At 52.0% G+C, this 18,234-nt stretch overlaps 1 long non-coding RNA gene across 1 annotated transcript in view; it reads right to left on the reverse strand.

Moving 5' to 3' along the window:
• Positions 1-14,103: 14,103 nt before the first annotated feature.
• LOC142870092 (uncharacterized) overlaps positions 14,104-18,234 on the reverse strand; it is a 177,940-nt gene continuing 173,809 nt past the window's right edge. The window contains exon 3 of the long non-coding RNA XR_012918654.1: positions 14,104-15,445. This is a non-coding gene — a long non-coding RNA (uncharacterized LOC142870092). The remainder of the gene's footprint in view (positions 15,446-18,234) is intronic.

Consider the following 18,234-nt stretch of genomic DNA (forward strand, 5'->3'; position numbering starts at 1 on the left):
CAGACATTTTAATATTTGGAGACCGTGAAACTGGAAGTTAGAAGGCCCAAAAGCCACTAGCCAGATAGGTAGAATGGTGAGCCACAATTCTAACCAGTTTGGTTAATAGCTTCCCCAGATGCTATAAACAGTATTCAAAGTTTCCAATTAGGATACAGGAAGGGAGCACGGAGGACAAACCCCAGAGACAGGCTTACAGGCAGCAACAGCAGAGAAAGAAAAAAATTAAATAGCAAATAAAAGCCTTATTATGGTCTTGGCTGCTCAGTGTAAATGGAAATCAGCTCATTAAAAATAATTTTAAATGTTTGAGGGCAGCAGATCTCAATCCTAGATGTGCAGGAGAATCACTGGAGAAGCTTTCTCAAAAACACCTGTACCTGGGACCTACTCTACCAAATACCACCCCATTGTCGTGGGATTGGGCTCAGGTATTAGCGTTTCTCTAAAGCTGCTAGAATGACTCTCATGCACTGGCAGAGTTGAGAATGTTAAATAGTATTGGAAAGCACGTTTTCTGAGATGGCCCTCACGCCCCAGTGGCGATCAGGTGCAAGGGTTGTACTGTCTGGGTGTGACTTGGTCTGCGCTCCGGGCACCCCCCTCACCAGCCTCCTCACCACCAACCGCCCGCGGGCGGTGCCCGCCGGCAACCTCCGGACACCCAGGCAGTTTTTTCATGCTGCTCTCCCGCCTCCATCCCGAACCTGCCGGCTCCGCGCTGATGCTGTCCGTCGACCCCTTGCTCCTACTTGTTTCCGCAGCCCTGTTCAGCCTCTTTGGAGTCACGCTGCAGGTGGGCTACCTGCTGGCCTTCAAGTTCTGGCTTCACCTCTCCACGCTGGCCTCCAGATTCCCCTCCCCTCCTCAGTCTTCTCCCCTCCCTTGAGCCCAGACACCCAGAACCCTTACCCAGCACCCACTTCCTAGGCCCTTCTGGCCTGAAAGTAAAGTTCCGGCAATACATATTCTTTCTTACTCATTTAATTTGGCAACTGAATATAGTTGTAATGACTCCAAGTTATCTTGATATGCAACATTATTAGACGTCAAGAATAACCAATTTAAGACTTGTGAACGATGTGCAAAATGTATTCGGCAACCTTCATGTCCGTGACCCTGGGTCTAGGCTCCCAGTTTTCGATCCCCATAACATAAAACCTGCACACATTTCAAAATCTGAAGTTCTGAAATTGACATTAATAGGCACAAAGTTTCACTAGCCAAATAGGTAAAATAATCAAAATCTATAAAACTTCTAAAACTACAGAAGTGAGCCATGACTTCTGTAAATTTTTCTGAACTTATTGAGTTCAAAAGTGTAATAGTAATAATTATCATAATGAATGTTGCCATCTATTGAGCGCCTCCTCTATGTGGTAGTGCTAAGTAATGTGCTAAACAGGTAAGACTATACCCATTTTACAGGTGAGAAGTCTGAGGTCATCCGACTTTCCCCAAACCACTTAATAAATGCTGCAATTAGTTAGGGTCTTAAGCTGTGCTCATCTGACTCACAGACCCTGCATTTTCCCTGTTATGTAGCAACAACTCTCATTCATTCACCCCTACACACACACATACACACACACACACACACTCTTTCTCTCTCCTATCTTTCTTCTTGACTACCTCTTCCAGGTAGTTTCATTGAATTGTAAAACTTCCAGGAAACTAGAGGTTCATTAAAGCAGGAAGAATAATATAGGAGTATTTTACTTTAAAAGGAAAACAAATGTCCTTGAAAAAACTGTAAAATCAATTTCTATAAAACAAGTAAAATTTTTCAATTTATTATTCCAGACATATATGCTCACAAAATGACCTAGAAAAAAAAACAAAAAAACGTGGTTTAACCACTTTGGTGGGGTGCTCACCGGCCGCGACACCTGCCCCCAGCCTGCCCCGCCCGCCCGGCGCTCTGCGCTGCGCATGCGCCACCAGCACATCTGCTCTCCTGTGACGCGGGAAGCGGGAAAGCAGCGACAGCTTGTTTGACTTCACAGGCAGCTTTACTTGTCATGTCAATCAGAACAGGTAACATACACATATATGTTCTCATTAAGTTATTTTTAAATGTTCACGGTTTTATTTTGATAATGAAAAATTAGAAAAGTCAAGTTTTGTTATTAACGCTAAAGTCAACGCCGGGCTGCGCCCGTTCATCTGCGGCTGTCCACTACAGTCTACACCGGGCTGTGCCCGTTCATCTGCGGCTGTCCACTACAGTCTACACCGGGCTGTGCCCGTTCATCTGCGGCTGTCCACTACAGTCTACACCGGGCTGCGCCCGTTCATCTGCGGCTGTCCACTACAGTCTACACCGGGCTGTGCCCGTTCATCTGCGGCTGTCCACTACAGTCTACACCGGGCTGCGCCCGTTCATCTGCGGCTGTCCACTACAGTCTACACCGGGCTGTGCCCGTTCATCTGCGGCTGTCCACTACAGTCTACACCGGGCTGCGCACCTTCATCTGCGGGTGTCCACTACAGTCTACACCGGGCTGCGCACGTTCATCTGCGGCTGTCTACTACAGTCTACACCGGGTTGCCCACGTTCATCTGCGGCTGTCCACTACAGTCTACACTGGGCTGCCCACGTTCATCTGCGGCTGTTCACTACAGTCGACACCGGGCTGCGCCCGTTCATCTGCGGCTGTCCACTACAGTGTACACTGGGCTGCGCACGTTCATCAGCAGCTGTCCACTACAGTCTACACCGGGCTGTGCCCGTTCATCTGCGGCTGTCCACTACAGTCTACACCGGGCTGCCCATGTTCATCTGCGGCTGTCCACTACAGTCAACACCGGGCTGCGCACGTTCATCTGTGGCTGTCCACTACAGTGTCCACTGGGCTGCGCACGTACATCTGCGGCTGTCCACTACAGTCTACACCGGGCTGCGCCCGTTCATCTGCGGCTGTCCACTACAGTGTACACTGGGCTGCCCACGTTCATCTGCGGCTGTCCACTACAGTCTACACCGGGCTGCGCCCGTTCATCTGCGGCTGTCCACTACAGTGTACACCGGGCTGCGCACGTTCATCAGCGGCAGTCCACTACAGTCTACACCGGGCTGTGCCCGTTCATCTGCGGCTGTCCACTACAGTCAACACCGGGCTGCGCACGTTCATCTGCGGCTGTCCACTACAGTCTACACTGGGCTGCGCACGTTCATCTGTGGCTGTCCACTACAGTCTACACCGGGCTGCGCCCGTTCATCTGCGGCTGTCCACTACAGTCTACACCGGGCTGCGCCCGTTCATCTGTGGCTGTCCACTACAGTCTACACCGGGCTGCGCACGTTCATCTGCGGCTGTCCACTACAGTCCCCGCCGGGCTGTGCCTGTTAATCTGCGGCTGTCCACTACAGTCTACACCGGGCTGCCCACGTTCATCTGCGCCTGTCCACTACAGTCCCCGCCGGGCTGTGCCTGTTAATCTGCGGCTGTCCACTACAGTCTACACCGGGCGGCCCACATTCATCTGCGGGTGTCCACTACAGTCTACACAGGGCTGTGCCCGTTCATCTGCGGCTGTCCACTACAGTCTACACCGGGCTGCGCACGTTCATCTGCGGCTGTCCACTACAGTCTACACCGGGCTGTGCCCGTTCATCTGCGGCTGTCCACTACAGTCTACACCGGGCTGCCCACGTTCATCAGCGGCTGTCCACTACAGTCTACACAGGGCTGTGCCCGTTCATCTGCGGCTGTTCACTACAGTCTACACCGGGCTGCGCACGTTCATCTGCGGCTGTCCACTACAGTCTACACCAGGCTGGGCACGTTCATCTGCGGCTGTCCACTACAGTTTACACCGGGCTGTGCCCGTTCATCTGCGGCTGTCCACTACAGTCTACACCGGGCTGCCCACGTTCATCTGCGGCTGTCCACTACAGTCTACACAGGGCTGTGCCCGTTCATCTGCGGCGGTCCACTACAGTCTACACCGGGCTGCGCACCTTCATCTGCGGCTGTCCACTACAGTCTACACCGGGCTGCGCCCGTTCATCTGCGGCTGCCCACTACAGTCTACACCGGGCTGCGCCCGTTCATCTGCGGCTGTCCACTACAGTCTACACCGAGCTGCGCACGTTCATCTGCGGCGGCCCACTACAGTCTACACCGGGCTGTGCCCGTTCATCTGCGGCTGTCCACTACAGTCTACACCGGGCTGCGCCCGTTCATCTGTGGCTGTCCACTACAGTCTACACCGGGCTGCGCACCTTCATCTGCGGCTGTCCACTACAGTCTACACAGGGCTGCGCCCGTTCATCTGCGGCTGTTCACTACAGTCTACACAGGGCTGTGCCCGTTCATCTGCGACTGTCCACTACAGTCTACACCGGGCTGCCCACGTTCATCTGCGGCTGTCCACTACAGTCTACACAGGGCTGCGCCCGTTCATCTGCGGCGGTCCACTACAGTCTACACCGGGCTGCGCACCTTCATCTGCGGCTGTCCACTACAGTCTACACCGGGCTGCGCACGTTCATCTGCGGCTGTCCACTACAGTCTACACAGGGCTGTGCCTGTTCATCTGTGGTTGTCCACTACAGTCTACACCGGGCTGCCCACGTTCATCTGCGGCTGTCCACTACAGTCTACACAGGGCTGTGCCCGTTCATCTGCGGCTGTCCACTACAGTCTACACCGGGCTGCGCACGTTCATCTGCGGGTGTCCACTACAGTCTACACAGGGCTGCGCCCGTTCATCTGCGGCTGTCCACTACAGTCTACACCGGGCTGCGCCTGTTCATCTGCGGCTGTCCACTACAGTCTACACAGGGCTACGCCCGTTCATCTGCGGCTGTTCACTACAGTCTACACAGGGCTGTGCCCGTTCATCTGCGGCTGTCCACTACAGTCCCCGCCGGGCTGTGCCTGTTCATCTGCAGCTGTCCACTACAGTCTACACCGGGCTGCCCACGTTCATCTGCGGCTGTCCACTACAGTCTACACAGGGCTGTGCCCGTTCTTCTGCAGCTGTCCACTACAGTCTACACCGGGCTGCGCCCATTCATCTGCGGCTGTCCACTATAGTCTACACCGGGCTGCGCCCGTTCATCTGCGGCTTTCCACTACAGTCTACACCGGGCTGCGCACGTTCATCTGTGGCTGTCCACTACAGTCTACACCGGGCTGCGCCTGTTCATCTGCGGCTGTCCACTACAGTCTACACCGGGCTGTGCCCGTTCATCTGCGGCTGTCCACTACAGTCTACACCGGGCTGCGCCCGTTCATCTGTGGCTGTCCACTACAGTCTACACCGGGCTGCGCACCTTCATCTGCGGCTGTCCACTACAGTCTACACAGGGCTGCGCCCGTTCATCTGCGGCTGTTCACTACAGTCTACACAGGGCTGTGCCCGTTCATCTGCGACTGTCCACTACAGTCTACACCGGGCTGCCCACGTTCATCTGCGGCTGTCCACTACAGTCTACACAGGGCTGCGCCCGTTCATCTGCGGCGGTCCACTACAGTCTACACCGGGCTGCGCACCTTCATCTGCGGCTGTCCACTACAGTCTACACCGGGCTGCGCACGTTCATCTGCGGCTGTCCACTACAGTCTACACAGGGCTGTGCCTGTTCATCTGTGGTTGTCCACTACAGTCTACACCGGGCTGCCCACGTTCATCTGCGGCTGTCCACTACAGTCTACACAGGGCTGTGCCCGTTCATCTGCGGCTGTCCACTACAGTCTACACCGGGCTGCGCACGTTCATCTGCGGGTGTCCACTACAGTCTACACAGGGCTGCGCCCGTTCATCTGCGGCTGTCCACTACAGTCTACACCGGGCTGCGCCTGTTCATCTGCGGCTGTCCACTACAGTCTACACAGGGCTACGCCCGTTCATCTGCGGCTGTTCACTACAGTCTACACAGGGCTGTGCCCGTTCATCTGCGGCTGTCCACTACAGTCCCCGCCGGGCTGTGCCTGTTCATCTGCAGCTGTCCACTACAGTCTACACCGGGCTGCCCACGTTCATCTGCGGCTGTCCACTACAGTCTACACAGGGCTGTGCCCGTTCTTCTGCGGCTGTCCACTACAGTCTACACCGGGCTGCGCCCATTCATCTGCGGCTGTCCACTATAGTCTACACCGGGCTGCGCCCGTTCATCTGCGGCTTTCCACTACAGTCTACACCGGGCTGCGCACGTTCATCTGTGGCTGTCCACTACAGTCTACACCGGGCTGCGCCTGTTCATCTGCGGCTGTCCACTACAGTCTACACCGGGCTGTGCCCGTTCATCTGCGGCTGTCCACTACAGTCTACACCGGGCTGCGCCCGTTCATCTGCGGCTGTCCACTACAGTCTACACCGGGCTGCGCACCTTCATCTGCGGCTGTCCACTACAGTCTACACAGGGCTGCGCCCGTTGATCTGCGGCTGTCCACTATTGTCTACACAGGGCTGTGCCCGTTCATCTGCGACTGTCCACTACAGTCTACACCGGGCTGCCCACGTTCATCTGCGGCTGTCCACTACAGTCTACACAGGGCTGCGCCCGTTCATCTGCGGCGGTCCACTACAGTCTACACCGGGCTGCGCACCTTCATCTGCGGCTGCCCACTACAGTCTACACCGGGCTGCGCCCGTTCATCTGCGGCTGTCCACTACAGTCTACACCGAGCTGCGCACGTTCATCTGCGGCTGCCCACTACAGTCTACACCGGGCTGTGCCTGTTCATCTGTGGTTGTCCACTACAGTCTACACCGGGCTGCCCACGTTCATCTGCGGCTGTCCACTACAGTCTACACAGGGCTGTGCCCGTTCATCTGCGGCTGTCCACTACAGTCTACACCGGGCTGCGCACGTTCATCTGCGGGTGTCCACTACAGTCTACACAGGGCTGCGCCCGTTTATCTGCGGCTGTCCACTACAGTCTACACCGGGCTGCGCCTGTTCATCTGCGGCTGTCCACTACAGTCTACACAGGGCTACGCCCGTTCATCTGCGGCTGTTCACTACAGTCTACACAGGGCTGTGCCCGTTCATCTGCGGCTGTCCACTACAGTCCCCGCCGGGCTGTGCCTGTTCATCTGCGGCTGTCCACTACAGTCTACACCGGGCTGCCCACGTTCATCTGCGGCTGTCCACTACAGTCTACACAGGGCTGTGCCCGTTCATCTGCGGCTGTCCACTACAGTCTACACCGGGCTGCGCACGTTCATCTGCGGGTGTCCACTACAGTCTACACAGGGCTGCGCCCGTTTATCTGCGGCTGTCCACTACAGTCTACACCGGGCTGCGCCTGTTCATCTGCGGCTGTCCACTACAGTCTACACAGGGCTACGCCCGTTCATCTGCGGCTGTTCACTACAGTCTACACAGGGCTGTGCCCGTTCATCTGCGGCTGTCCACTACAGTCCCCGCCGGGCTGTGCCTGTTCATCTGCGGCTGTCCACTACAGTCTACACCGGGCTGCCCACGTTCATCTGCGGCTGTCCACTACAGTCTACACAGGGCTGTGCCCGTTCTTCTGCGGCTGTCCACTACAGTCTACACCGGGCGGCGCACGTTCATCTGCGGCTGTCCACTACAGTCTACACAGGGCTGCGCACGTTCATCTGCGGCTGTCCACTACAGTCTACACAGGGCTGCGCACGTTCATCTGCGGCTGTCCACTACAGTCTACACCGGGCTGCGCACGTTCATCTGCGGGTGTCCACTACAGTCTACACCGGGCTGCGCCCGTTCATCTGCGGCTGTCCACTACAGTCTACACCGGGCTGCGCCCGTTCATCTGCGGCTGTCCACTACAGTCTACACAGGGCTACGCCCGTTCATCTGCGGCTGTTCACTACAGTCTACACAGGGCTGTGCCCGTTCATCTGCGGCTGTCCACTACAGTCCCCGCCGGGCTGTGCCTGTTCATCTGCGGCTGTCCACTACAGTCTACACCGGGCTGCCCACGTTCATCTGCGGCTGTCCACTACAGTCTACACAGGGCTGTGCCCGTTCTTCTGCGGCTGTCCACTACAGTCTACACCGGGCTGCGCCCATTCATCTGCGGCTGTCCACTACAGTCTACACCGGGCTGCGCCCGTTCATCTGCGGCTTTCCACTACAGTCTACACCGGGCTGCGCACGTTCATCTGCGGCTGTCCACTACAGTCTACACCGGGCTGCGCACGTTCATCTGCGGCTGTCCACTACAGTCTACACCGGGCGGCGCACGTTCATCTGCGGCTGTCCACTACAGTCTACACAGGGCTGCGCACGTTCATCTGCGGCTGTCCACTACAGTCCCCGCCGGGCTGTGCCTGTTAATCTGCGGCTGTCCACTACAGTCTACACCGGGCTGCCCACGTTCATCTGCGCCTGTCCACTACAGTCCCCGCCGGGCTGTGCCTGTTAATCTGCGGCTGTCCACTACAGTCTACACCGGGCGGCCCACATTCATCTGCGGCTCTCCACTACAGTCTACACAGGGCTGTGCCCGTTCATCTGCGGCTGTCCACTACAGTCTACACCGGGCTGTGCCCGTTCATCTGCGGCTGTCCACTACAGTCTACACCGGGCTGCCCACGTTCATCTGCGGCTGTCCACTACAGTCTACACAGGGCTGCGCCCGTTCATCTGCGGCGGTCCACTACAGTCTACACCGGGCTGCGCACCTTCATCTGCGGCTGTCCACTACAGTCTACACCGGGCTGCGCCCGTTCATCTGCGGCTGCCCACTACAGTCTACACCGGGCTGCGCCCGTTCATCTGCGGCTGTCCACTACAGTCTACACCGAGCTGCGCACGTTCATCTGCGGCTGCCCACTACAGTCTACACTGGGCTGTGCCTGTTCATCTGTGGTTGTCCACTACAGTCTACACCGGGCTGCCCACGTTCATCTGCGGCTGTCCACTACAGTCTACACAGGGCTGTGCCCGTTCATCTGCGGCTGTCCACTACAGTCTACACCGGGCTGCGCACGTTCATCTGCGGGTGTCCACTACAGTCTACACAGGGCTGCGCCCGTTCATCTGCGGCTGTCCACTACAGTCTACACCGGGCTGCGCCTGTTCATCTGCGGCTGTCCACTGCAGTCTACACAGGGCTGCGCCCGTTCATCTGCGGCTGTTCACTACAGTCTACACAGGGCTGTGCCCGTTCATCTGCGGCTGTCCACTACAGTCCCCGCCGGGCTGTGCCTGTTCATCTGCGGCTGTCCACTACAGTATACACCGGGCTGCCCACGTTCATCTGCGGCTGTCCACTACAGTCTACACAGGGCTGTGCCCGTTCATCTGCGGCTGTCCACTACAGTCTACACCGGGCTGCGCCCATTCATCTGCGGCTGTCCACTACAGTCTACACCGGGCTGCCCACGTTCATCTGCGGCTTTCCACTACAGTCTACACCGGGCTGCGCACGTTCATCTGCGGCTGTCCACTACAGTCTACACCGGGCGGCGCACGTTCATCTGCGGCTGTCCACTACAGTCTACACAGGGCTGCGCACGTTCATCTGCGGCTGTCCACTACAGTCTACACAGGGCTGCGCACGTTCATCTGCGGCTGTCCACTACAGTCTACACCGGGCTGCCCACGTTCATCTGCGGCTGTCCACTACAGTCTACACCAGGCTGCGCACGTTCATCTGCGGCTGTCCACTACAGTCTACACAGGGCTGCGCACGTTCATCTGCGGCTGTCCACTACAGTCTACACCGGGCTGCGCACGTTCATCTGCGGCTGTCCACTACAGTCTACACAGGGCTATGCACGTTCATCTGCGGCTGTCCACTACAGTCTACACAGGGCTGCGCACGTTCATCTGCGGCTGTCCACTACAGTCTACACAGGGCTGTGCACGTTCATCTGCGGCTGTCCACTACAGTCTACACCGGGCTGCCCACGTTCATCTGCGGCTGTCCACTACAGTCTACACCGGGCAGCGCACGTTCTTCTGCGGCTGTCCACTACAGTCTACACCGGGCTGCGCACGTTCATCTGCGGCTGTCCACTACAGTCTACACTGGGCTGCCCACGTTCATCTGCGGCTGTCCACTACAGTCTACACAGGGCTGTGCCCGTTCATCTGCGTCTGTCCACTACAGTCTACACCGGGTTGCCCACGTTCATCTGCGGCTGTCCACTACAGTCTACACAGGGCTGTGCCCGTTCATCTGCGTCTGTCCACTACAGTCTACACCGGGCTGCGCCCGTTCATCTGCGGCTGTCCACTACAGTCTACACAGGGCTGCGCCCGTTCATCTGCGGCTGTCCACTACAGTCTACACCGGGCTGCGCCCGTTCATCTGCGGCTGTCCACTACAGTCTACACAGGGCTGCGCCCGTTCATCTGCGGCTGTCCACTACAGTCTACACCGGGCTGCGCCCGTTCATCTGCGGCTGTCCACTACAGTCTACACCGGGCTGCGCCCGTTCATCTGTGGCTGTCCACTACAGTCTACACCGGGCTGCGCACGTTCATCTGCGGCTGTCCACTACAGTCTACACCGGGCTGCGCACGTTCATCTGCGGCTGTCCACTACAGTCTACACCGGGCTGCCCACGTTCATCTGTGGCTGTCCACTACAGTCTACACAGGGCTGCCCACGTTAATCTGCGGCTGTCGACTACAGTCTACACAGGGCTGCCCACGTTCATCTGCGGCTGTCCACTACAGTCTACGCAGGGCTGTGCCCATTCATTTGCAGCTGTCCACTACAGTCTACACCGGGCTGCGCACGTTCATCTGCGGCTGTCCACTACAGTGTATACCGGGCTGTGCCTGTTCATCTGCGGCTGTCCACTACAGTGTACACCGGGCTGCGCCCGTTCATCTGCGGCTGTCCACTACAGTCTACACAGGGCTGCCCACGTTCATCTGCGGCTGTCGACTACAGTCTACACAGCGCTGCCCAAGTTCATCTGCGGCTGTCCACTACAGTCTACACAGGGCTGTGCCCATTCATCTGCGGCTGTCCACTATAGTCAATGCTCGTACCAAAGTGGTTGAAATTAAAATTTCCTTCATCTCTGATAGGGAGTGAGAAATGCTGTTCCCTGTCAGCCGTCAAGAGTCTATACCCAGTCTGCAAGGGGACAAAGTCTGACGTCCCATGTTCCTAGCATGCCCTGTACCCACCCACCACACTGCCCCCAGATCCTGGAGGGGCCTTGGCACCCACATCCATTTCTGCAACTGAAGTCATCCCCTGTAGTTCTTGCTGGTGCAGTAAGGAAGAAGACAGCAGATCTGTCAAGCGGGAGGACGTTCGCAATGCTCCTGCTCTCTGGGCCCTGGAGTCACACTGCAGTGCAGGTGTCTTGCTGGGGCGATGTCTTCATTCCCTTCTGGGACACGCAGACAGATCAGTCCCAATGGCTGACGGGAGGCCATCTGCAGAGGTGCTGTCACACAGGCCACCTGCAGCACCTGGGGGCTCCTGGAGTCCGCCCACAGCAAAGCAGCCGGGCTCATCTCCATGTGTCCAGGTCCTTCTAAGCTGTGCCTCTATACAGTGGGACGTTTCTCCACCAAGTAAAATAGAAAATACATCGACATGCTTTTTCTTAATATAGACTATTGAGAAACATTTCCTTACACAAATAAAGAACCCTAATTAGTACTATAGTGTCACCTGAATAAAGTCACCTTCTAATAAGCAAAATTTTGAGTCTTCATTAAGTTGTAAAGTTGAATCAAAAGAAAACGTTCTCTGTACTTCTGACAGAAGTACTCTGACCTCCCCTCAGCCCTGGAAGCATGTTGGGTCTGTCTGCTCATAAGCGGAGATGGCAAATTAAACATAACAGGGCGGTGAGATCTAGAATGTGGTAAGTATTTAATAAGGCCTTTGTGATTGATTTATTGACTGGTTATTTGAATTCCACATTCTGCCTTCCTTGATCCATCCTCTGTGTTGGGTTTATGGTATTTATATCTCTTACAATTGTCCTCCTCCCAGACACCCCCTGCCGCATCTCCTCCGTCATCATTTTTGAAAAACTCGTCTACTAATGAGCTAGGTCATGAAGCACTTAAAGATAAAAAAAAAAAAAAAAAAAAAAAAACCTCAAAAGTATCTAAAAACAAAACAATAACAAAAAAACTCCAGGAAGAATCAAGCCTTCAACAAAAGTCTATTAATATATACAAAAAACAAGCAGGGTCTAACGCTACTCCCTCCCAGCCCAGAACCACCGTGGCTCACAATAGATCCTCAAAAGGACCACAAGATCACTAACATCCCGCTGCGATGGCCTCTGGCTTCCTGTACCCGTCCTTCTATAAACAGCTTCCTCTTCTAACCAGCCAGGTACAGTGCGGGGTCACTTCCGAGCCACACCCGGCCAAGCAGCTGCGGTTCACCTGGTGGTGGCCAGGGGAGAGTCACTGTTTCTTCCACGCTGACGTCCTGATGTGGCCTCAGAGAACGCCACTGAGGCAGCTGGCAGGGACCTAGAGCCAAGGGGCTACTGTGGTTCTGGCATGGCTGGGTTTGCCTGGAAAAACTCCCTTCCTTTCATCAGCTCACCTGGAATTGGAACCTAGTGTAGACCTTGACGCCACAGACCTAGAATTTCGATTAGAGTGCTAGGACCCAGCTTGGTTCCCACCCATTGGGATGAATTTTTATAATCTGAGTGACCTGGACATGCACTCATTTTAAAGTGTTGTGTTTTCTTAATCTTATTACAACTATTAAAGTAAGAAAGTTGGAAAATAATTAATGTGTCTTTATTTTTTAATTTTCTGGAAAATACAGAATAATAGAGTGGGGTTTGGCAAACTGGCCTGGTGTCCAAACAAATCTGGCCTGCAATGTTGGTTTATTTATTTTCTAATTTTTTTTAGAGACTGGGTCTTGCTCTGTCACCCAGGCTCGAGTGCAGTGGTCTGGTCATAGCTCACTGAAGTCTAGAACTCCTAGGCTCAAGTGATCCGCCTGCCTCAGCCAAGTAGTAGTAGCTGAGATTACAAGCGTGTGCCACCACGTCTGGCTACGATGTGTTTTTATATAACCCATAAGCTATGAATAGGTTTTACATTTTTAAATAGTGGGGGGGAAAGTCAAATGAATAATAATACTTTATAATATATAAAATTATATGGAATTCAAATTTCAGTGTCAATAAAGTTTTATTGAAACACAGCTATGTCTACTTATTTATGTATTATCTATAACTGCTTTTGCACTACAATGGCAGAGTGGAATTGTTGCAACAGACATGGCACAGAATATTTACTATCTGGCCCTTTACAGAAAAAGTTTGCTAACTCCCTAGAATAAAGAAAGAAAGAAAAAAAAAAAAACCAAAGTTACATTTTCCCAAAGCAACATTTAAAATTTTTTTTTCTGTTGGTAGAGAAGGCCTTGCATTATTTTAATTTGTGTTTTCTTTTTTTTGTGTGTGTGTGTGTGTGTGTTTTCTTAAAATAGTACTTTTCTCTTAAAATAATATAACCTAATCACCATAGAAATGGAAAGTAGCATAAATGGATAAAGAAGGTAAACATCACCAAGAAATAATCTCAACAGCCAGAGAAAACAATCACATTGTAGTATGTATCCTTTCAATCTTTTTTTCACCATGGGACAGATAAGAAATTTAGTCAGTACAAAAGATTCCTTTGGTGAGCAAGGAAGCTGGACCAGAGACGGAGATGATCTCAGGAGGTGTCTTTTCTTTGTTATTCTCATTGCTGAAGATCCCTGGTCTTGTTTTTTAAAAGCCATTTTACTGAAGTATAGTATGTTTTTAATGTGTGTTTGTTTCAGTTTTTACAAAACTGGGCTCATGGTATTTTGCATTTTGCTTTCTTGCACGTAAATTTAAATTATGAACATTTCCTGCAAACTTTTTGATATTAAAATCAATGAAAGTGAAGTGTTTCTCCCCATTCCATGAATAATACCTTATGGACTATTTTACTATATCATAGAAAATGGTCTTTTTTTCTAGAATAAAAAAGAAAATGAAGCCAATTTCTGTGAGTTTAGAAAAGACTTGCAGGTCTTTCAAGTTACTAGAATCTTTATGTTCTATTTTATACTTCTTTAAAGAAATATGACATTTTTCTTTAGTAAGCAAACCATTAAAAATACATAGTGCTTTTGTTTTTTCAATACGACAGGAAAAAGGAGAATGTGAAGCTTTCCAATTGGAGTTTTATTGGTTTCCATGTTATTAAGTATAACATTTCTGTGTCTATAAAATCTTTCCCGTATCTATGTACAAATACTAATATGAAACACAACCAGACTTGCAGAGTTATGCCAATTCCTTCTGTGACAGCAATTGTTGAAAACATTACTATTTAATTACTGGAGGGTCATGCTATTTCATTATCAAAGGGCATTTATTGGAAATAAAAACTGTTTTGAAACCACACCTAGCAACAGGCTATGGTTATGCATAACTATTGTATTTAATCCGAGTTATTTCCTTAGGTTTCAGTGGCAAAGATTCAACATAAAAGGATTAAAGGATGGGGGTGGGGGGAGGATGCTGCTTCCTCGTGCTAGCTTTTCTGGCTAGCACAAAAAGCGAGTCCCAGTGCCGCTGCTGGGAAGTAAGCGGCATGGAAAGGACGGGTTTCAGCTCCACACAGGGCCCTTATTCTGGGCAGAACGCGCTGCTTTGTTTTGCATTACAGCTCCTGCTCTCCAGATGGAATGGAGGGACGTGGAATCAACGTGAAAACCAAAGTTGTTACTGGAAGAGATGCGTATCAAGGCGCAGGACCTCGGACAACCTAACCGGAGTGTGGAGCTGGATTCATTTTGGCTCCTTCGCTGTGCAGAGGGCACCAAGTGAGTTTACTGTAAAGAGGACCAGCTAGTGACTAGCTCTGATCTGTAAATCTTAGTTCACTAAAAATGCAAAACCTTTAGGCTGTTTATTGCAATCACAGTGATTTACATACACCCAAAGAAAGAGGAAAGCAAAGGAAAAGTAGGCAAGGGAAGGAGGAAAGGAAGGAAGGAAAGGAGGGAAAGAGGGAGGGAGCAAAGTAGAAAGGTTAAAGGAAGGAAAGAGAAAAGGAAATAAAGCAAAACTATCGGTGTATAACAGCTTTATCAGCATCTCCCTGCATTAATAATGGAACCTCTTACAGCTGAGGAATTCTTTGATGACTTAAGGCCAAGAAGAACATTGGACCCCTGTTGATTTAAAGTATATGCATGTTTTCAGCTGCCGTGGGCTCTCTGTTTTTGCTGCCAGATGTAGTGATGAAGTTAAGGAGATAATTCTTTCCATTCGGAGGAATCAGTGCTAGGAAACGCTGTCTTGAAATGCAGGGAGAATCGTCACTGAACTCCAAGGTCCAGCTGTGCCATGTGGTCAGATTGCTCATCTACAAGCAGGCAGATAACGCCACTGCAGGAAGGTGGGGAGCTAAGGGCTACCAAGGTGCCTGGTGCACAGCAGGCCTTCAACAAATGATTGCTGACTTTGAATCGAGGGTGTTCAGCAAATCTGTGGTCACCTGAAAACAAAGGAATGCCTTTTGGGCCACAGCTATGAGAGAGCCAGTACTTATAAGCCACAGCACAAATTACCACCCCCGCCCCCCAGAAGCTCTGATAACATATTTCACAGTCTTTTAAAATAGATTAGACACACCACAATGCAAATGCATTCTCTAACAAGGTTCTGAACTGCACTTCTGGAAGGAAGAAGTTCCATCTGATTTAGCGCCTGCATTATTACCCAACCTCTGGAAACAAAGGCAACAAAAGGCAAACTGGGCAATTGTAAACATTATATTTTAATAATCATTCATTACAAAAGCACCCAGTGAAGAGTCAGCATACTTCAGCTTGAAACTGGGTGGCTGGGGTTTGGGGAGGAAAGGTAAGCCTTGGGCATGACCAGGCAGCAAGGGATGAAGCCAAACTCTGCTCCTCATCCTCATCTGTCACCTCTGTCCTCCATGAGCTAGTGCCTGGGGAAAGAAGCCATAGCCACTGCCAACTCCTTTCCTCCTGTACCTTTTGCTTTTTGTCGTTGGCAGGTAACTTTTGGGTCACTAAACCCTAACCAGAAAGGCCTTTAGAGGATTCAAACATGAGCCTACTTGGAAATGGAGTGGCAAGGTCAAGATCCTGGCGTGCTGGGTAAGGGTGCCATAGCTGCTCCTGGCCTCAATAAACCAGTAGGAACCACAGCTCTCTCTACTGAGTGCTCACTGCATATCTCAAACATATTCCTTTTCAATCATCACATCAACTCTATGAGGCAGACTTTTATTATTCCCTTGTTGCAAATGCAGAAACAGAAGCACAGAAGTTAATTAAGTAGCCTAAAGTCACACAGCTGGTCCCAGAGTGCTAGAACCTCTGCTTTTGGACCGCATATGCAGCCTCTTAAAATAAAGACTACATTTCCCAGCCTCCCTTGCAGCCAGGTATGGGCAGGAGACTAAGTTCTGGCCCATGGGCTATGAGGAGAAATGGTATGATACAGGAAACTTCCTGGACTTGCCTTTAAAAGGGGAGGCACTCCTCCTGTCAATCCTTTCCTCTCTTCTACCATGCTGCTGCTTGGAATAGTGACAAAGTAATGGGACCTCTTGGACCTGACAGTTGAGGCACCACCCTATGGATGGCACAACACCAGGGTGGAGAGCCCGACTTCCGGACAGCGACACTGGGTAAGGGGCTGCCCCAGGGCAGGGCCACTGACCTCAGACTGTTAAGTGAGAAAACAAGTAGTCTCCTAACTTGTTCAAACCTGTTATTACAGTTTATTTTATGCAGCCACCCTGTACCCTAATTCACATCCTGGCTGGGCTGGAATTTGAACCCAGTTCTGTTCAATTCCAAACTGTGCTCTTATCTACCACACAGCTGCAGTTCCAGGTGCTGCCGCCAGAAGAACAGCATGAATCCCCAGTGGAAGGAGTGCTCATAATTCCTTCTTCAGAACACAGGGCCACTCTTTGACACTGGATTCTAAAGGAGGATGGTGTGACGGTGGCCCAGTTAAAGAACCCTGTCAGTATGAAGCTCCTATAAAATAAAGTGTGCGTGGCATTCGCAGGCATCAAGAGGGCTGACCAATTGTCTCCTTGAGCTAGTCACATTCATGGTTTCCTTTAAGGAAAACGATCGGAAGGCCTTGCCTCTTATTTTTTTGATACAATTCAACAAAAGCAGAGCAAGCCTGGAGGAAACTTCACATAGATGTATTAGAGGTTCGCATTCCATGTTTCCCAACTTCTGCACCTTCCCATCCCTCTGCTAAAATAGAAAAGGACCTGACATCTGGAGTCCGTAATTGTCTGTGACGTCCCAGCCTCCCTTTTCCTACACCCTCTTCTCCTGTCTCGACAGTGCCAGGGAAGGCCCTCCTATCCCTAGGAAGTGCCTAGGGCAGACGTGCCAGTTTTCATCCTCTCTTAAGGCATGCAGAAAAGTCCAGGCTCCACCACTAACTAGCAGTGCTTACTTGCTGTGAAACCACAGTCAACTTCATAACATCTAAAATAACAATAATAACAGACCTCACAGAGCTGTTGGTTGAATAATGCAAGATGATACATGCAAATGGACCTGGCTCATAATAGATGTTCAATAAATGATCATTCTTCACACTTAATTGGCTCTCTCTTTCCTTTCTGCCAAGCACATAAAGCACCATCTCTACATCCCAAGCCATAGTTCCTCTTATTCCACCACTCTCGACAACATAGTTTTTAGATGATACCTTATGTCCCATAATTGTATTTATATTTTAAATATTTCAGCACATTAGTAACTCACAGGCTTTAAGGGATAGGGGAGGTGCTGGTTATAGGCACCCAGACGGGACTGTCGTTCTAATTCCAGGAGCGGCTGTCTGAGAAGAGCCACGGCAGTGCGTGGAGAAACTGAGCCCTGCCACCTCACAGCCCAGGACAGGGCAGCTGGGGGCACAAATACCACCCCTGTCCTCCTGCCCCTCCGACCCCACCCACAGCTGGAGCACAAGGGGAGCCCGCTGAGCTCGCACCGGCTCGCCTCCCGGGCTGCAGAGCAAGAAGGCAGAGAGTGGATCCGGACAGGCCCACAGGGCGCGGCCAGCACAGTGATGCAGCGTGCACGCCATCACATGCCCATGCCAGGTGGGACCACGTACTCAAGCAGATCAACATTTCTGTGGTCAGACAGTGAGATTTACACTGTATGGGATCAATAAGGAATAAATAGCCCCTTACCAGGTCAGGTCCTGCTGCCAAATGAAGACGGATGAGCCAGAAACCCGTGAGAGGTGTAGGTAAGGACTTGAGACCTG

Source organism: Microcebus murinus, chromosome 3 (assembly GCF_040939455.1).
Source record: "Microcebus murinus isolate Inina chromosome 3, M.murinus_Inina_mat1.0, whole genome shotgun sequence".
Lineage (NCBI taxonomy): Eukaryota > Metazoa > Chordata > Mammalia > Primates > Cheirogaleidae > Microcebus > Microcebus murinus.